Source organism: Vanessa cardui, chromosome W, assembly GCF_905220365.1.
Source record: "Vanessa cardui chromosome W, ilVanCard2.1, whole genome shotgun sequence".
Classification (NCBI taxonomy): Eukaryota; Metazoa; Arthropoda; class Insecta; order Lepidoptera; family Nymphalidae; genus Vanessa; species Vanessa cardui.
In genome coordinates, this window is record NC_061153.1 from 9528277 (window position 1) to 9548788 (window position 20512).

General features: G+C 37.2%; 1 pseudogene; it reads right to left on the bottom strand.

Annotated features, from left to right (window-relative positions):
• Positions 1-885: 885 nt before the first annotated feature.
• On the bottom strand, positions 886-4852 carry LOC124542671 (annotated as a pseudogene).
• Between the last annotated feature and the right edge of the window lie 15660 nt (positions 4853-20512).

Here is a 20512-nt window from a genome sequence, read left to right on the forward strand (position 1 = left end):
TAAACGTAGATGGGAGGATATTCCAAGATATTTGATAGGAAAGGGACGGGGATGCTATGGATAAATCAATAGCAGAATTTGGATTCCGATTAGGATAAACTCTACGAGTCGGCGAACCATCATTGAGAATGCAAAAATTTACATCATCAACAACGTCCACCAACAAGGGGGCAAATCACTCACAGAAATAATAACCCCATAATGTATGGTGGGCATTAAAATCCCCCATGACAAGAACAGGGTTTGGGAAAAAATGGAGTGTAATTCAGGAGCAAGTGAAGGGCTAGGGCGAGGGATGCAGATGGATAAGAAGGAGATGTTGAAGGCTTTGATAGCCACAGTATTGATGTGCTGGCTAAAAGTAGGTAAGGGAATTTGGGAGAAGGGAATAACTGCCTGATCAAGATGGCACAATCTGCATTCCCATTATTTCTGTCATCCCTCGAACAGGAGAAACCCGGTACCCGAAAACGAGAACCAGGAATCAACCATCTCTCAGAGATAGCAATAATAACAGGTTTATATGAATTAATAAGTGAGAGGAGTTCAGGTTTCTTAGGACGGGGAGCATGTCAGTCACCTCCATGTGGTGCTCCCTGGAAACGTGTGGGCGGCAGCAACGTAGCAATTCCGTTGCGATGCTGCCGTCGACACGGCTAACGACCGACTGGGGCGGTGGGGAGTACATTGGGGACTCACGTTGTTCCGCTCTGCTTTAGCAGACTGGAACTTCGCCCCATTATAGCCCCATTATACGGAACCTTAATCCTAAGGTCTAGCGTGCCGAGAGGATTTTTTTTTTATGAGATAGGTGGCAAACGAGCAGGAGGCTCACTTGATGGAAAGTGACTACCACCGCCCATGGACATCTGCAACACCAGATGTCCGAAGGTGAAATTCAGCAGCCGGGATTAATCCGAACAATTCCAATTGTTCGGATTAATCCCAATCAAAATCATAATATTATTAGTTTATTTTATTTTTTATAAGATATATATATATATATATATATATATATATATATATCTTATATTAATTTATTATTATTATATTTTATATATAATTGTAGTCCATATATACTCGTTATGTCGTCTGATAGTAACTATTTTTTGTCTTTGTCGTCGTCCGACGATTCATCGAGTGATGATAGTTACCACAGTACATCTCCTCCTCCACTTAATGTCGCCATAGATTCTTATTTCTCAGATTGCTTGAAAAATTTTAATATCATTCATATTAATGCTCAAAGTATACCGGCTCATTATCCTGATATGCTTGCGTCATTTGATTCCCATAATATTCACGCCATACTTATATCTGAAACATGGCTACAGCCATGTCTACCGTCTACGTTTTACGCGTTACCAGGCTTTAGACTTATTCGCAACGACCGCATTGGTAAGCGAGGGGGTGGGGTGGCGATCTATTTAAGATCCCACATCTCGTTCACCATACTTAGTTTGTCAACTCCATCTGCTCAATTCGATACGGCCGAACATCTTTTTACTGAAGTCTCACTTTCCAACTGCACTAAAATCCTTCTTGGCGTGTATTATAACCCTAATTCTCAGAATAATTACTATTCTTTTTTTGAATCCCTTTTAGGTAATTTAACACCTAGTTACAGCTATTCCATTATAATGGGTGATTTTAATACGTGCTTACTTAAAGGCGACACCAATAGTAAGAAATTAGTGGATATAACAGAATCCCATAATATAAAAATTTTACCCCTATCGGCTACCCATTATTTCCCCGGCTGTTCTCCATCGCTTCTTGACCTTATCATGGTCTCTTCCTTAGACTCTGTTGCTAAATTTGGCCAATGTTCCGCCGATGCTTTTTCCTATCATGACATGATTTATCTCTCATATAAACTCCGTCCTCCTAAATTCAAACCGAGAATACTTCTGCAGCGTAGTTTTGGTGGAATGGATCAAAGCCGTCTTTGTGATGATGCTGCTCAGTTAGATTGGTCTGCGGTCTACACTGCTGAGACAATTGACCAAAAACTTAATGTGTTTAACTCGTTGATTACGCAGCTGTATGACAAACATGAACCTATAAAACCAATTAAAAAAAAACATCTTCCAGCACCTTGGTTGACGGACCAAATAAAATATCTCATAAAACAAAAGAATAAGGCCAAGTACAAATTTAAGTTAAATGACTCCGACTCTAACAGGGAGCAGTATAACAAAGCGCGAAATCGCTGCAATACATCTTGTAGAGATGCACAACGACGCCATATTTATCAATCTGTCGAGAACGGCGACACAGCGAAAACATGGAAATTTCTTGAATCACTCGGAGTTGGTAAATCTTCCCATAATACTCCTGTTAATCTAGATATTGAACTTTTGAGTCAACACTTCTCATTTTCAAACCCACTTAATAGTGGCGATAAAATCAACACATTAAATATTATTTCTACTTACTCAACTCCTACTTTTCCTCCGTTTAGCTTCACGTCTTTTACCGAATGTGATGTTAAAAAGAACATTATGTCTATATCCTCGAATGCTGTTGGTACAGACTGTATCAGCCGTAATATGATCATTCCCATCCTCGATATTGTGATTCCCATTTTGACCCATATTCTAAATTTTTCCCTTACCTGCAGCAAGTTTCCTGATACATGGAAGGATGCGCAAATTATCCCCATCCCTAAAAAAGGTAATCCCTTAACAGCTTCTGATTTCCGTCCCATTTCAATTCTTCCTTTCCTATCCAAGGTCCTTGAAAAGCTCGTCTCACACCAACTAAATAGTTTCCTTAATGAGCATTCCCTTCTCAATCCTCTCCAATCAGGTTTCCGAGCAGGTCATAGTACGGCTACAGCTTTAGTTAAAGTCACAGACGACATTCGATTGGCCATGGATTCCAAACAACTCACAATCTTAGTGCTTCTTGATTTTAGTAACGCATTTAATTGCGTTGACCATGACATCTTGTTGAGTATGTTATGTTCTTTTAACATATCTCCATCCGTAAAAGACTGGCTTCAAAGTTACCTCAGTGGTCGAAGACAGCGAGTTCGTGTGGACGAATCATACTCGTCATGGCGCGAAGTCCGCGCTGGGGTACCTCAAGGTGGCGTGTTGTCTCCCTTACTTTTCTCAATCTTCATTAATTCAATTACTCATGTCATCTCTTCTCTCTACCATATGTATGCAGATGATATTCAAATTTACCGACACTCAACCCTTGATAGATTAACTGGTGCTGTCGCTGCCATTAACAATGATTTGTTGGCTATCCATAAATGGAGTCAACGGTATGGGCTCAACATCAATCCCGCAAAGTCACAGGTCATTGTTATTGGTAGTCCGGCCATGATGGCAAGGGTTGATTGGGCGGAGATGCCACGTGTTGTGTACAATGGCACTAACTTGTCCTACTGCTCCACTGTTAGAGACCTTGGCATACAGCTTGATAGTACTCTCTCCTGGTCGGAGCATTTAAAGCAGATTGGAAAAAAAACATACGCCTCCTTAAGTTCTTTGCGACGACTTCAAAATGTACTGCCAATTCCTACCAAAACTATGCTTGCAAACTCTCTCCTTCTTTCAATACTCGATTACGCGGACGCAAGCTATCTTAATCTAACCGAGGATCAACTTAATTATCTTGAGCGATTACAAAATCTAGCTATTCGGTTTATTTTCGGCCTCCGAAAGTATGACCACGTTTCAGAGTTTCGTTCAAAGCTCAAGTGGCTTCCTATACGCCGTCGCCGGAACCTGCATACTCTTTCTCTTCTGTACTGTGTGTTATTTAATCCAAATGCTCCTCATTATCTGAAGGAGAAATTTGAATTTTTAGGAGACCAGCCTAGAATTCGACCAACACGTAGGCTCGTACTGAAAATGCCCGCTCATAACAGTAAATTTTACAGCCAGTCGTTCACTGTTCAGGCTGTAACTCTTTGGAACGACTTGCCATTGAGTATTCGACAGTCAAAAACATTACATGCATTCAAAAACGCTGTTAAGAACTACTATCTCTCATCATAGTAACGATGACGACATGATTTTAATGCGTCATATATGTATGTATTATGTATATATATGTATTTATTTATATGTATACTTGTATGTATGTATGTATGTATGTATGTATGTATGTATCTAAGTATGTATGTAGGTATTTATTGATATATGTACGTATGCACATTATTGAATATTTATTACTGTTATTTATTTATATATGTGTTTAGCTTGTATTCATTTTAAGAGTAGTTATAATTGCACCACCCTATACTGTCTTCCACAGACAACTTTCTAACCCAAGGTAGTCTGGAAGAAATGGCTAGTAAGCCATAAGGCCGCCTTTGTTTCACCATTAGTTTTTAGTTTGTGTATTCTGTAATCGTTTGTAATTGTAATTGTGGTGTACAAAAAGTGTTAAATAAAAATTCCTCGGAACATTCCCCGTGAAAATTCAGTAGAAGATGCAGAGTGATCCGACATCTCTACGCAAAAGCCAAAGGATCAAGGAGATCGGAAAGGGCTTGATCGTCGATAACTCGAGCCGCTCTACGTTGGATGCGGTCAAATGGAAGGAGCTGGTACTGGGGAGCACCCGCCCAGAGGTGAGAGCAGTACTTCATGTGAGGCCGAATTTGCGCCTTGTAAAGTTTCAGGCGATGGGCCGACGTGAAATACTGTCTCGCCTTGCTGAGCACACCCAGCTTTTTTGAAGCCAATTTGGGTTTGCCTTCCAATTGACCGCGGATCTGAACGAGGCTCGAAATATCAACGCCAAGTATTCCGATACCACCTGTAGCGTCTATCGGAATGTTCTCAAATCGTGGCGATACGACAAATGGTGTTTTTTTAGCGGTTAACGCGCAAACTTGCGTCTTTTTGGGGTTGAAATGTACTAGATTTAGCCGGCCCCAATTCGAGACTTCATTTAACGAAGACTCGATTTCAGACACAAGTTTGTTCCGGTTTTCTTCGACGTTTTCCCGAGAAATATTAGCGCGGCCGGTGTATAAGGTGTCAACGGTACTGTCGTCTGCATAGTAATGAATGTTCCCGATTTGCAACAAATCATTGATATGCAGAAGAAACAAAGTGGGTGATAGAACGCAGCCTTGTGGAACACCAGCATTGCCGAATTTTAAGTCAGAGTATGCACCGTCGACAACGACCTTGATGCTCCGATCTGCCAAAAAGCTGGTAATCCAATTGCATAATTTCCCGGGAAGCCCATAAGAAGGAAGCTTCGAAAGAAGCGCTTTGTGCCATACACGATCGAAGGCCTTCGCTATGTCCAAGCTGGCTGCTAATGCCTCCCCCTTGCTCTCAACTGCTTCAGCCCACCTGTGAGTAAGGTAAACTAGAAGATCACCGGCTGAGCGACCCCGACGGAAACCGTACTGGCGGTCACTAATCAGCTGATTCTCCTCTAGGTACCGCAGGAGCTGGCAGTTAATAAGGGACTCCATTATCTTGGAGAGCAAGGAGGTGATGGCTATAGGCCTATAATTGGACGGATCTGAGCGGTTGCCTTTTTTAGGGATCGGAGGCACCAAAGCAGTCTTCCAGGAGTTCGGGACGACGCCTAATGCGTAGGATTGCCGGAAAAGACGCGTTAAGACCGGTGCCAACTCGGGAGCACATGTCCGTAGCACGATTGGAGGGATGCCATCGGGTCCACTCGACTTGTGAATGTCCAAGGAAAGAAGTGCTTTCCGAACTGCACTTTGCCGAAATTTAACCTCCGGCATCGTCGTATCACATCGCGGGATTGATGGAGGTGACTTTCCTTGGTCATCCAGAGTCGAGTTCGACGCGAAGAGAGACCCTAAAAGATCGGCCTTCTCCTTCGCGGTATGGGCCAATGACTCACCGTCCCTGTGCAAAGATGGAAAAGAAGGCTGACAGAAATTCCCTAGGACAGCCTTAGCGAGAGACCAGAACGCACGTGTTCCTGATGGGAAGCGCACCAGTCTCTCGCCAATTCTGCCAATGTACTTCGACTTCGCCTCAGCTATCACGTTTTTGAGGGACCTATAGGCAGAGTTATATTCCTTTTTGAATGCGCTGGTATTTACATCAGGAGACGCAGATGCATTAGCCCAGGTTTGATAGCGTTCCCACTTTCGGCGTGAAGCCGCTTTACAGAAGCGACCAAACCAAGGCTGGGACTTGCCACCGATGGGTACTGCAGAGTAAGGAATAAATAGTTCCATACCCTGAAGCACCACATCGGCAACAGAGTCGGCAGCAGCGTTCGGATCATCCGGCGAGAAACAAATCCATGGGTAAGATGCAAAAAAAGACCGCATCCCATCCCAATCTGCTGACTTGTAGTGCCACACTCGGCGGCACCCAACGAAGCGAGGCCGTAAGTACCGCACAACCGGCACTATACTCCGGACGAGACAGTGGTCCGACGAGCCCAGAGGGGGATCGACGACAATGTTATAGCCGTCCGGTTGCGAAGTCAGCAGAAGGTCCAACAGGGAAGGTGTATGATCCTCTACATCCGGTATCCGCGTTGGCGAGTTGACCAGTTGTGTCAGATCATATGCTAGAGCGAAGTCCAGAACAGATCTACCCGCATGATCGGTGGTGCGTGAGCCGAGCCATTCAGCGTGGTGGACATTAAAGTCGCCCAGAATAATGATCTCTGCGGAAGGAATCTGCTGCAGCACGGAATCTGTAGCCAATTGGACGTGCTCAATCAGTCGGTCGGTTTCGGCATTACCGCTATGGGACCTATAAAGGCACGCATAGATTCGCGGATGGTCATCGCAGTCTACACGCAGCAAGATAATCGATAGGTCCTGTCCTTCAAGGCTGCCGAGGCGTCGAGAACAGATATCATCTCTGACGTAAACGCATACCCCAGCTCGTGGTACAAAGGAATGGTCCAATTTGTACCCAGGGTACGAAAGAAAAGTCGTATCGGCAGGAGAAGATATCTGGGTCTCGGTTAGAAAGAGCAAGGCCGGCTTCGCCGTTTCCAGATGGTAGTGAACGGCGTTGAGGTTAGAGTTGAGTCCCCTTATGTTGCAGAAGTCCACAGCGAGGGTGGTAGGGGTTGCCTTATGATGCCTGCTCCGCTTGCCTCGAACAGTGGCGAGCGCAAAATTGCCCCCCCCCAGAATTTGGAGGGCAGCCTGGGCATCCCTGCTCAGGTGGTATATGTCCTGAGCATGGATGCCCAGAGAGGGATTCTCCACCGCTATCGCTGATGGTACCCTCCTGGGGTAATTTAACCATATTCTGCACAACCATCAAGTTTTGGGCCCCCCCAAAACTTGATGGTTGTGCAGAAACGGGATTGGGCCTTCGGAACTCTCACTTACCGGGCGAAACGCGGTAGCATAGCTACCACTTTACGCCGATTTTAAGTGAGAGAGTGGTATTCCCCGGGTTTTTTATGAGATGTCATCTTAACCGCCCCTTTTTCATAACTCTCTTCAATCCATACCTTTAAGATAAAACGAAATAAGTAATGATATTGGGTTTTTATGTTAGCGTGTAATTAAATATATATGTGAATAAAACTGAATTTACTATAATCATACATAATTCATATATCTTTGGTGTCATAAAAATACTTCTTACCTTATATTGTCTTTTCCAAATACTTAAAAACGTAGTATTATAATTTATTGTCAAATCGCTGAATGTTTTTTTCTGTGTTCGTTTGGGTATTGTTAATTAAGCCAAGGAGAGCCAAGAAATAATTTTTGTTTTGGCTTGTTTAACGGAGCAATGTTTAATATCACAAGCGTTGGCTACTTTATTGTAAATAACGACTCAATGAAAGGACTGAAGCGTCTAGCAAAAGATGTTTTAATTTTGGGCAAGGGGAGCCTATAGTCCCGACGTTTGAGTAAAATTTTGTAAGTCTTTTGAAGATATAGTTGAGTGATGTACTTTAAGTGCGGTTTTTAATATATATAGTTGGCGTACAGTTAGAACTTCGCTTTCCTGATAAAGCTTGGTTGTTGAATAGTCAAAGGGTATGTTCAACATCGTTTTGAGCATTGATTTTTGGGCTCGTTCGAGGTGAATTAAATGCGTTTTACAAGCGCTTCCCAAGGAACTAATGCAATAGGCAATCAGTGACTAACAGAGAGCAAAATATACGGCTCGCAAAGTGTTTAATGATGCTGACTGTCGAAGTATTTTCATAATATTTATGACTTTGCGGACGCGACCAGAAAGAGATTTGATGTGAGCTTTAAAGTTCAAATTTTGATCTATAAGAATTCCGAGATATTTTGCTGCATCTATTTTAGTCAGTGCAACACATTTGCATTTGTCACTGCGTACACAGGTGTGAAGTTTTAATTTTAAAGTTGGATTAGGTGCAGAAATCGCTGATTTATGGAAACAGATGTAATTTGTTTTCGATTTATTAAGCGTAAGGAGATTGTGAGACAACCATATAGATGAACGTGTCGTATACCTACCTCAGCTTTTTCAAATACCTCTAACCAAGTGGATCCTTTATAGATAATAACTGTGTCATCTGCATAACAGATTATTTCACCGCCTATGTTGGCGTGTATGTCATTCATGTACATGATAAAAAGCGTAGGTCCAAGAATGCTACCTTGGGGTTCGCCAAAATTGACTGCTATCTGGTTACTGTCGTAACAACCGACTCTAGTGCAGTGTTTCCTATCCGTAAGGCAACTTTTAAACCAATCTAGTACTACACCCCGTATACCGAATTGGGATTCCAGCTTTCCTAAAAGTATTGGTATCGAGACGGTGTCAAAAGCCTTCGACAGATCCAAGAATACAGCAATACTAGGCTTGTTATCACCCACGTAAGATGCCACTGTAGATGTAAGCAAATTGATCGTGTCTTCTGTAGATTTTCCTTTTCTAAAACCAAATTGCCTGCGGGAGATCAAGTTGTTAGCCTCAATGAATTGTTCAACCTTTTACTAACCACCTTCTCAAGTAGTTTTGAGAAAGCGGATAGCGGGGAATCTTTTGTGCCAGTTTTATAAGTTGGTTTTATACGCGATCTTCCACTTTTCGGGAAAGATACCAGTCTCCAAACTTTTGTTAAATATAATTGTAAGAGGCGGAACAATAACGTATTTTATTTATTTTAGAAGACCGTTACTTAGACCATCGATACCAGGAGCTTTATCATTTTGAAGTGACGTAATTGAAGACTTCAGTTCATATTCGTCAATCGGTTTCATAAAGAAAGAGTTCAGCACTATTTTTTTTGGATAAGTTTTGTAATTTATTTAAAATATCCCTAGGTAGAGTATGACCTACAGTTGAAAAATATAAATTGCACTTGTTTAAAGAATTTTTAGCGTCAACCGATCCTTCGATCTTCAGTAGTTCATGAGGATCTTGTTTATTTGTAGGAAAGTGACATATGGCCTTTAAACTCAAACTCAAACTCAAATATCTTTATTCAATATAGAAGCATTACACTTTCTTATTGATGGTCAATTGAAACACTACCACCGGTTCGGAAAGAAAATACCCTGACCTGAGAGGAACCGGCGAAAGAAACTCAGCGGGTTTTTTTTTTTTGTTTGTCTTATGTATTATATAAATAAACAATTTAATATGAGATGAAATAGCCAGGAGGCGATCGTATCATTCCCAAGGTGTGCTATCGATCATAAACTCATTAATTGTATAATAACCTTTTGCACTCAAGCGTTCCTTAATATTTTTTTTAAATTTGGCAACAGAGGCATTTTGAACGCTTTCTGGGATCCTGTTGTAAAACCGTATACATTGCCCCAGAAAGGAGTTACTGACTCTACGCAGTCGAGTAACAGGAGTAACAAGTTTGTGTTTGTTCCTTGTACCTATGTTATGAGTATCACATTTTCTCATGAAATCAATAATATTTTTTCGTACATACATAACATTAGAGCATATACATATATTGAGAAGAAACAGTCAATATCTTGATTTCTTTAAATTTATTCTTTAACGATTCTTTAGCTCCTAGGTTGTAGATTGCGCGAATAGCCCTCTTCTGTAGCACAAATATGGTATGGATAGCGGCTGCATTGCCCCACAGCACAATACCGTATGACATTATACTATGAAAGTAGCTGAAATATACTAAGCGAGCCGTATCAACATCGGTACATAATCTAATTTTTTTGACCGCGAATGCCGCAGAACTCAGTCTACTCGCCAATCCGTCAATATGGGGGCCCCATTGCAACTTGGCATCAACAGTAAGGCCAAGAAAATCAGCAGAATCAATTGGATCCATCGATTCCCCATTGATGAGTACAAAATTTATGGATCTCTACATTCTTTTGGTATTATTTAAACTGTTAGATAGGGTAGTGTTATCATATTCTGTTTTTAGTTTACGCAATAGATCATTACAAAAATTTCGATAACGAGTATAAATTATTCGTTTGAGTATGTCATTTGGGTGTTTTCGTGATTGCATGTGCAAACGATCTCTGTGCCGCATACAACGGATTAGTCCGGGAGTAATCCAAGGTTTAAAAACTCGCTCACTACGCTTTATTGATATTTTGGAGGTATATTTGTTAATTATTTGAAAAAGGTGAAAACAAAAGTTGTTGACGGTTTCGTTAAGGTCATCAGTGCTGAATGTTTTGGCCCAGTCGATTTCACTAAAGTATTTTTTTAATCGCATCTATATCATGTTTAATCCTGAATTGGTTTATAGGCTTTGGATTAGGTATAGTTAGTAATAAACCAAGTATGACAATATCATGATCAGTTATGTCACTGTTGCAGACTATGCCAATGGATCCCTCGGTTTTGTTGGTAAATATGTGGTCAAGACACGTATTTGCTCTCGTGGGATTTGTTATGGCAGGGAAAAGACCATGTTGGGCCATTAAGCATAAATATTCTATATCTTAATAGCTGGTCGGGCATAACAAATCTATATGTGATTAAGCAAGCACAAAAAGTTATTAGTGATTTTAAAAGATGGCGGACGATAAATTGATAACACTGTGACTTTATCTGGTATTTGGATTTGCAAGCAATTGGCATCCTGTAGCTCGGGCTCAGAGATAATAGCGTTCAATGTTTCTTTAGTGTAAACTACAACACCACTGTTTTGATTTATTATGTTTCGAGTATAACTGGTAATATAGGAACTAATTTTTGTGAGTATAGATAGATCGTTTATCCAGCATTCTGTTAAAATGATAATATCAAAAGAACTGTCAAATCTTTTTAAGGTTGTTACAAAGTTATCATAATTTTTGTTTATGTTTCTTATATTAAAATTAAGTATTTTAAAGTTGTAATCCTGTGGCATAGACATTTTACATTGCTCCGGTTCTTGAATTGTGTGGCAGTTTATACGTATTGAATCTAACTCATAATTATTCATGCGATTATTTATCGCCTGATATGCGTGTTTTCTAGACAAAAGAGCTGAAAATTTTGATAAAAACTAATTGCAAAAACTGACACACAAGAAACTACATAATAGGTTGCCAAAATAATAATTGGATTGTTTGAAGCACATACTGATAAGACAAAAGTTAACCACCATATGACCTCGATAAAACAAACAATTATGCGTGTTATACTAAGAACTAAGTTATTTTTAGAAATAATACTTAAAATTATAAATATATACAGCAAAAAAATCAGATTGCTTTTGATACTTATTGCTATATATAAGCAGTAGAGTCGACACACTGATATAACCAATGTAACTGTTCATAATGATGATTTTATGGCTTGCTCCTAGACGGTGCGAAAATTTCGGCTAGATCATCATGATTGTGCACAGAGCGAGCTGGCTTTCCTTCATATTGCCTGACAAAGATATTGCCTTGGGAACACCAACAGTGTGCGAAGCCCATTTCTTTGGTTTTCTTTCGAGATTCACGAAAAAGCTCACGGTTGAGTTTTGTCAAACGCTCGTTATAGTAAATTTTTGTGACTCACCAGGAATGTCCATGTCAGCGCTTGTTATATTTCGTCTTACCCTAGCAGTTTTAACTATTTCATCTCGCTTTGATTTTCGTAAAAGGCGTACAAACTTTGTTTTACCCTCCGTGAGAAACGCGGGCTTGCGAGGCCCGACTCGTGTAACCCAGTCAATGTCATTGTCGTTTAGCTCCACACCCACCTTACGGGCAGCCAATAGCGCTATATGATAGAGATTTTCATTGCTAATCTCAGGTACACCAGACAAAAGTAAGGATATTAAAATTCATAGTTTAAAATGAATAAAATGACAAAACCTATGCCCTCTTACTTAAATATTATACATCAAAATATACAGGGCATAGGTGGCAAAGATCATGAAATAGAATTATTTTCAGAAAATTACAAAACTCATGTATTTTGTTTCACAGAGCAGTGGATTAAAAGTTTTGACATATTTAATATCCCAAACTTTAAATTGTCAAGTACATTCGTAAGAGGGAATGCTATTCGCGGTGGCTCATTAATATTAGTACGGAATGATATCATTTATTTAATTTCATTACACAATTCTAAGGTACTTAATTTCTCGTGACATAGCTTACTATATAAGTTTATCTGTTCCGGCTTTTTGTCGCCCCATAGTATATCTTTAGCAATTAAACTCTTGTTAAAAATTACTGCTATATACGGAGCAATATCGTGTATGATGTTATTTATGAATTTTACCGAAATGCCCCATACGTCGTTAGTTTTTTTAATATTGAGTGTTTTAAATACTTTTATAACATCTATTGCGGAAACTGTTTCAAAAGAAAAATCAATAACGCATTTAGAAACATGTTTATTTAATAATCTAGCTGCATCTAATGTAGATGATTTTAAATGAGATGTTATTTCATTAGGTATGTTATCAAAAAATATTTCAAATAAATTTGCAACTTCCAAATCAGAATTTGTGTATTTACTCTCACATCTCAAGTTTGTAAGATAAAAAAAAAAAGGCTATGCAATGTGATATTGAGAAATTAACAGAGTATCTCCTAATTAGTGGGGATGACCTAACAGTAATAGCACAAAATATCAGAAGTATCTACAGCTACATTTATGATCTGCAAGCCACAGTCGCCCCCCTTAAATTTAATCCAGATATAATGATATTAACTGAATGTCGTCCTAACAAACCAATTCCCCAGCTAGTTGAATACAATTCCTCTTTCACCTCAAATAATTTAAACCAGAATGATGGTGTAGTAGTCTATACAAAGAATGCTATTACAGCTAATACATGTGAAATTAAACTAAGCGACGCATCATGTTTACAAACCGAATATAATAACAATATAATCATTGGCATACACCATTCACCTTCAAATGTAAACGCAGAACATTTTATTAACTCTTTAAGTGACCACCTAAGCACATTAAAAACAGATAAGACGATAATCTTAACCGGTGATATAAACATAAATCTTATTCCTAAATTAACAGAGCACTCCTATGAACGTACAAACAGATTAGGCTACCTAAGCATGCTGGCTATGTATGGACTATTACCTGGGCACACATTCCGACCAGGCATAGTAGATGTTTAGATCATTTTATTTTAAAAATTAATAAGAAAATAATTACTGCACATATAGCTGTTCTAAATACCAGCGTTACAGACCAATCTATGATTTTTCTACAATTAAAAAAACTTAAATATAAATCTTCCACTCCACCCACTAAAACTATTATTGATTTTAAGGAATCACTGAACAGTCTCACGAGAAAAAACCTAACGAGCTTGCTTTTATCTAATAACCCAAATATTATAATTAACATATTGATAAGGGAAATTAAAGATTCAATACAAGAAAATACTAAAGTTGTAAATATTCCTAGAGATAAACGTCCTATTAAACCATGGATTACTCTTGGTATTTTAAGGTGCATTAAAAACAGAAACAAAATGCAACAAAGATTGAAGTCTAATCCAAATAATGACATATTAAAAATGACCTATAAAAGATATCGCAACTTTTGTAATAACCTCGACGAAAAATTAAAAAAAGACTATGATAGAGATCAGTTAATTAAGTCTTCTAAAAATTCTAAAATGTTGTGGAATAACATTAAAGGCATAGCCAACTTGACTAACTCGAAGGTTGATAATTCTAATTTATTAAACATAAAACATTCCTTGGATGCGTCGGTTAACCATATAAATAGATATTTCGCAAATATAGGAAAAAATCTTGCGAAGGAATTAGCTGTGCGTAATAATGACAAGCAACAATACAGTAGTACTTTTAATACATCTTGCTCCGAAACATCATCCTTTGCCTTAATGGATACTTTTAACGAAGAAGTAAGCGATGCACTTATGAACCTTAAGTCTGACAGTGCTCCTGGCTGGGACAATATAACAACAAAATTTCTAAAATTAGCCAAGGACGAGATTGTACCTATATTTTGTCACTTATTTAACTTGTGTTTCTATAAAGGTATTTTTCCATCACCACTAAAACGGGCCATTATTACTCCAGTGCACAAAGGTGGAGACAGCGACATACCTGCGATATCGAAAATTTTTGAAAAATTGTTAAACAGAAGATTAATAAATTATCTGAACAAGTTTGGGCTTATATCTAATACACAATTCGGATTAAGACATGGTAAATACGCTGTAGCTGGTCTATGTTCTCTACTTGTCGATCAATTAGACAAAAAACAAAAATGTCTATGTATATTCTGAGATTTAAAAAAAGGCCTTTGACACTGTTTCTGTCCCCGTCCTTGTTCACAAGTTGGAGAGAAATGGCATTAGAGGTACTCCATTAAAACTGTTTTCAGATTATTTAACGGGTCGACAACAGATGGTAAGGATAGGACAGTACATCAGTAAAGAAACAACAATATCGTACGGCGTTCCGCAAGGCAGCATTTTAAGAGCGACCCTATTCTTGTTGTATATTAATGATTTATGTAACTTAGAACTACAGAACGGGCGGGTTTTCTGCTATGTTGATGACACAGCCAAAGTGTTTACCGGAAATTCCTGGGATGAAGTTAAAAAGCGTAGTGAACTGGATCTTGCCAAAATAGCTTATTGGCTAAAAATAATCTGCTTACACGAAATGCTAATAAAACAAATTATATCTGTTTTTCCATAAAAAACAACATGCAGCCAAAACCAGATTTCTCCATTAAAATCCATTCCTGTGGATTCACAGACACGGTGAACTGTTCTTGTCCAGTAATTAATAAGGTCCCTTATACTAAATATCTTGGAATCACTATTGACCAAAGATTATCCTGGCATTTCCAGATTGAATAGGTAGCTGGCAGAGTGAGAAAATTAACATATAATTTTAAAATCTTGAGGCATGTTGCCTCGGCTGAGTTGTTGTCTAAAATATATCTAGCATTGGCGCAATCCATTATATACCATATATATTGCATACCAATATGGGGAGGAGCAGTAAAATCCAAATTTATTGAGATTGAAAGGTCACAGCGAAATTTATTAAAAGTAATAAATTATAAGACATATAGATTTCCTACCATCGAGTTATACAAAATATGTAACGTTCTAACTGTTCGACAGCTCTATGTGCTAAGGTCAATATTATCATTACATAAAACAATCAATTATGTTCCAACTACCTCTAACAAAAAAAAGAAATATGTTCAGCATTCCGACGTTGCCCACAAACACAGCTTTTGCACGGAAGCAAAACACGAAAAGTTCAATCCATTTGTATACTAAAATAAATAAAAAAAATAAGTTTCTACCCGTTGGAATACTTCAAGTGTAAAAAACTTTTAAGTAATTGGTTGAGAGAACTTACCTATGATGAGACCGAAGCCCTGCTTTGAGTGCACACTCACACACACTCAAACACACACACACACACACACACACAAAAATAACTACATACAAACATACATATAGATATAGTTGTTCCTAAATAATCATTTGTTTTATAGTGCTATTTTTTCATTTTCTTTATATTGAATTGTTAAGCTGTTAAGTAAGAGCTGTGAGCTGTGAGCTAATGTATTTTTGATATGGAAGAGCGAGATCTCCTGATCCAGGTATTTTGATACTTACTAGGAGATCTCAAAACCACTTGTAACTCATTACAAGTCACAACACACACACACACAACTCAGCTCATTAAGAAACGAAATAAAAATTATTATTATTATTATTATTTTCCAATACAAATATACTTCATCCTTCTATAATAACACATAAACAATTGTTTTTTTTTATGTTATAGGTTGGCGGGCGAGCATATAGGCCACCTGATGGTAAGTGTTCACCATCACCCATAGACAATGACGCTGTAAGAAATATTAACTATTCCTTACATCGTCAATGTGCCACCAACCTTGGGAACTAAGATGTTATGTCCCTTGTGCCTGTAGTTACACTGGCTCACTCACCCTTCAAACCGGAACACAACAATACTGAGTATTTAGCGGTACTATTTGGCGGTAGAATAACTGATGAGTGGGTGGTACCTACCCAGACGGGCTTGCACAAAGCCCTACCACCAAGTAATTGTATCAAGAACTTATCGATAGCTACAGACCCTTGCCGAATGGGCATGAATTAGCAGTAAATTTAGACATAAGTTCAATTTATACCATTTTAAGTAAACCAAAGTTAGTTTGTTATCATCTAAATAATATTTTTTTTTTCTACAAATACCACTTGTTACTTCCCAAGAATTTTATTTGTATCATAATATTCCTTTACCAATACCTCATAATTTAAAAAATCAAAATCAAAATAAACTTTATTCAAGTAGGCCTTCACAAGCACTTTTGAATCGTCATTTTACAATTAAGTGAAGCTTCGAAAGTACCGCTTCGGAAAGTAGACTCTACCGAGAAGAACCGGCAAGAAACTCAGTAGTTACTCTTTTTTAACATTTAAAAAATACATAGTCATGTTAGTTAAATACAATTATTTAAATTAATATATCCTGCTTGGAAATTCTATTATAGAAACGGATACCTTGCGCCAAGAAGGACTTATTGACTTTGCGGAGTCGGAAACTTGGCGTTATAATCTTATTCTTACTTCTAGTGCATATACAATGATTTTATCAAAGTGGTCAATGTTACTGTTAATATACATGATATTGTTGTAAATATATTGCGAAGCAACAGTGAGTATTCCTACTCTGTTAAAAACATCCCGAAAAGAGTCTCTAGCTCCAAGATTATAAATAAACCGGATTGCTCTCTTTTTAACCGACTTCAAAAAGAAGGAGGTTATCAATTCGTCTGTATTTTTTTTTTTTGTAAAATAAAGACAAATTCAATATCTGCAGCGTTACCATATGACATAATACTGTCAAAATAATCAAAATAAACTAAACGAGTGGTATCAATATCAGTTAGTTGTCTAACTTTTCTAACCGCGTATGCTGCGGAGCTGAGTCTTCCTGTTAGTAATGATAAATGAGAACTCCACTGAAGTTTGGAATCCAATTTCATTCCTATGAACACCGTAACATCAGCTACTTCAAGACGGTCACCGTTTAAATATATATTATAATTTTGCTTTCTAGCATTGGGTTGGGTAAAAACTACACATTTTATTTTTGAGCATTCAAAACTAAATTATTTACTGTAAACCAATTATGTATCTGCGATAATGCACCGTTCACATCGTCATGGTCAGTTTTTTCCTGTCAACCTTAAAAATCTACGAAGTATCGTCGACAAACAACACTATATCACAAATACCTTTAACAAAGAAAGGAAGGTCATTTATATATACTAGAAATAGAAAGGGACCCAAAATTGAACCTTGTGGAACACCCATTTTTAACGTAGATCCAGAAGACTTTATTCCATTAATGAAAACTTGCTGGATTCTTTGATTTAAGTATGAAGCAATGAGATCAAGAGCTTTACCTTTAACGCCGTAATATTTGAGCTTATAAAGAAGCGTCTCGTGTTCTACACAATCAAATGCTTTAGATAAATCACAGAATACTCCAATAGCATTCTGTGATTTCTCCCAAGCATAGTAAATATGCTTAAGAAGCCCAATTCCCGCATCAGTTGTTGATCGACCTCTTGTAAAACCAAATTGCTCACTATGAAAAATGGTATTTGTACCAAAATGGATAAGAAGTTGATTTAAAATATTTTTTTCAAAAATTTTTTCTTAGCTTTTCAAAAATGTATAAAAAGAAGGAAATTATATCAAATCGATCGTAATAAAATCACCAGAAAGGACGCTGGCGGACATTCGTATTCAAACATGAAGGAATTCATACTAAAGGTCGCTCTTTAAAATTTTCACAAAATTAACTAAAAATAAAGACCAATGAAAAAATACTTACTTACTAAATTGACGTACTTAATACAAATTTAAAATAAAATTTAGAAACAGAAACAGTTCAAGAGCTAAGTTATAGCAAATACATTTTTTAATATAGCCTAAAGAAAATATTAATAAGCGAATCCGAGAAACTCTCTATTTATTTATTTTATTTATTTACAACAAGCACACTTACAACATACATACTGAACATTTACAGTTAAAGTGACTATATTAAAACATCAGATATGTACGCCATTGACAAGTGTACATAACATTTACTAACTATAAACAGTGCACAATTAAAAAGTTTACGTATTATTTTATAGATAAAATAATAATATTACGTAAAAATCACAAAATAAAATAAAAAATATTACTATATAAACTTAGGAAGACTTTAACTAAGAAAAAAAAATAGTCAATATTTTTTTGTTTGAATACATAAAACGAATCACTACATAGGTCTAGACTTGGTAATTTTTTGGAAATGTCATTATAAAATTTTGCTAATTGCACTACGGGAGTCTGGGATCCAAGATTAGTTTTAACGCGCGGGATATGAAATATGTTCGGAATAGAATTCCTTGTGCATTTATAAGGAACATTTAGAAGGAAGCGTTCGACTAGGCCACTGTACTGAATATCACCATTAAGTATTTTACGTAAGAAGCAGAGACCCTGCACGCATCGTCTGTCACGAAGAGACAGCATTTTGAAATGCAGAATCCTTTGAACATATGGTTGTCTATGCGAGAACTCATTTGAATGGAAGGCAAGATGCCTAGTGAAGTTGCGCTGAATACTCTCAACACGTTGAGAATGAATAGTATAAATGGGATTCCACACAATACAAGCACATTCCAATTGACTACGCACAAAAGCATTGTACAGCAAGATCTTGGTAGTCACGGAAAACCCTTTTGTGTTACGTTTGATAAAACCTAATGTTTTAGCTGCTTTACCAGTAATACTAGTAATATTAGAAACAAACTTTAATTGGCTATCCACCATGACATCAAGATCTCTAATCTCAATTATTTTTTGCAATTGTGCGTCGCCAATAGAATAACCTGACACAAGTGGTTTTTTGTTCGAGAAAATCTGACATGAAAACATTTATTGATGTTGAGAGTCATCAAATTTGCTTTGCACCATTTATAAATTCTATCTACATCGTCCTGAATTATCTTAACATCTGACTGACTTCCAACCCTTCTATATATCTTTAAATCATCAGCAAATAAAGAGACTTTACATGATTTTTCGAATAGATGTGTCATCAAATATCAATATTTACAGTGTCCTATTAAGAATCGATTTTAAGATTTAAAGTTTGTTATTTAAGTCATTTGCCGTATAAAAGTTTTATTTATTAAGTATATAAATTAAATGTGGCAGTGTTATCTTTACACAGAATAAAGTAAAAAGAACCAAAAGCAGAAGATCTTGTCTCAGTTTGAAACCATCGAAGTGACAGTACTGTTTATTTTTCCTAAATGTCTGATGAAATCAATTAAGTTAACTAATTTTTTGATTGAAACCTAATCATACGTGAATACAATAAATAGAAATAAGTGTTAATTTATTATAAAAGGAAAAAGTGCGTACGATTTATGTGATTGTGAATTAATAACAATTATACCCACTTATAAGAAAAATATTAACAATTACTCATTACTTTTAAAAACCGTTCACCAATTTCGCTACATCATTAATGTCCTCGGTAGCTCAAGTTGTATCACACAGAACATCAAAATATTTTTTTCAAATAATATATTAGTAAGAATCTAAACAAATAAGGATTCTACAAAAATGGCGACCTGTGCTGGATGCCACAAAAAATTACCTAAGAAAGAATTTATGACATGTTCATTTTGTAAATTGAAATATGATATTCAGTAGCACACTGAACATGTCTTCTGAACAATATGACCTAATGGTTTACAACTTAAGAATGGTTGGAAGTGTCCCGAATGTTGCAGTAAACAACCAAAAATGAGCAATATCAATACACCTATTCGCTCTGGTCTTACTAATGCTAGTTGCGGTAGCAACTTCGATAATGAAACATAATTTGTTACTACGCGTAAAAAACGAAGCAAATCTCCGCTGGTATCCGAAAACGGAATGGAGAATTATATTAAAAACAAACAAGAACTTACTGCAACCATTAAAGACTTAGTCAGTGCGCAGTTGAATAACATAATGAACAGATAGCAGAGTTTTGCGATTCACTTTATTTTATAAATAAACAATACGAAGAGATTAAAAACAT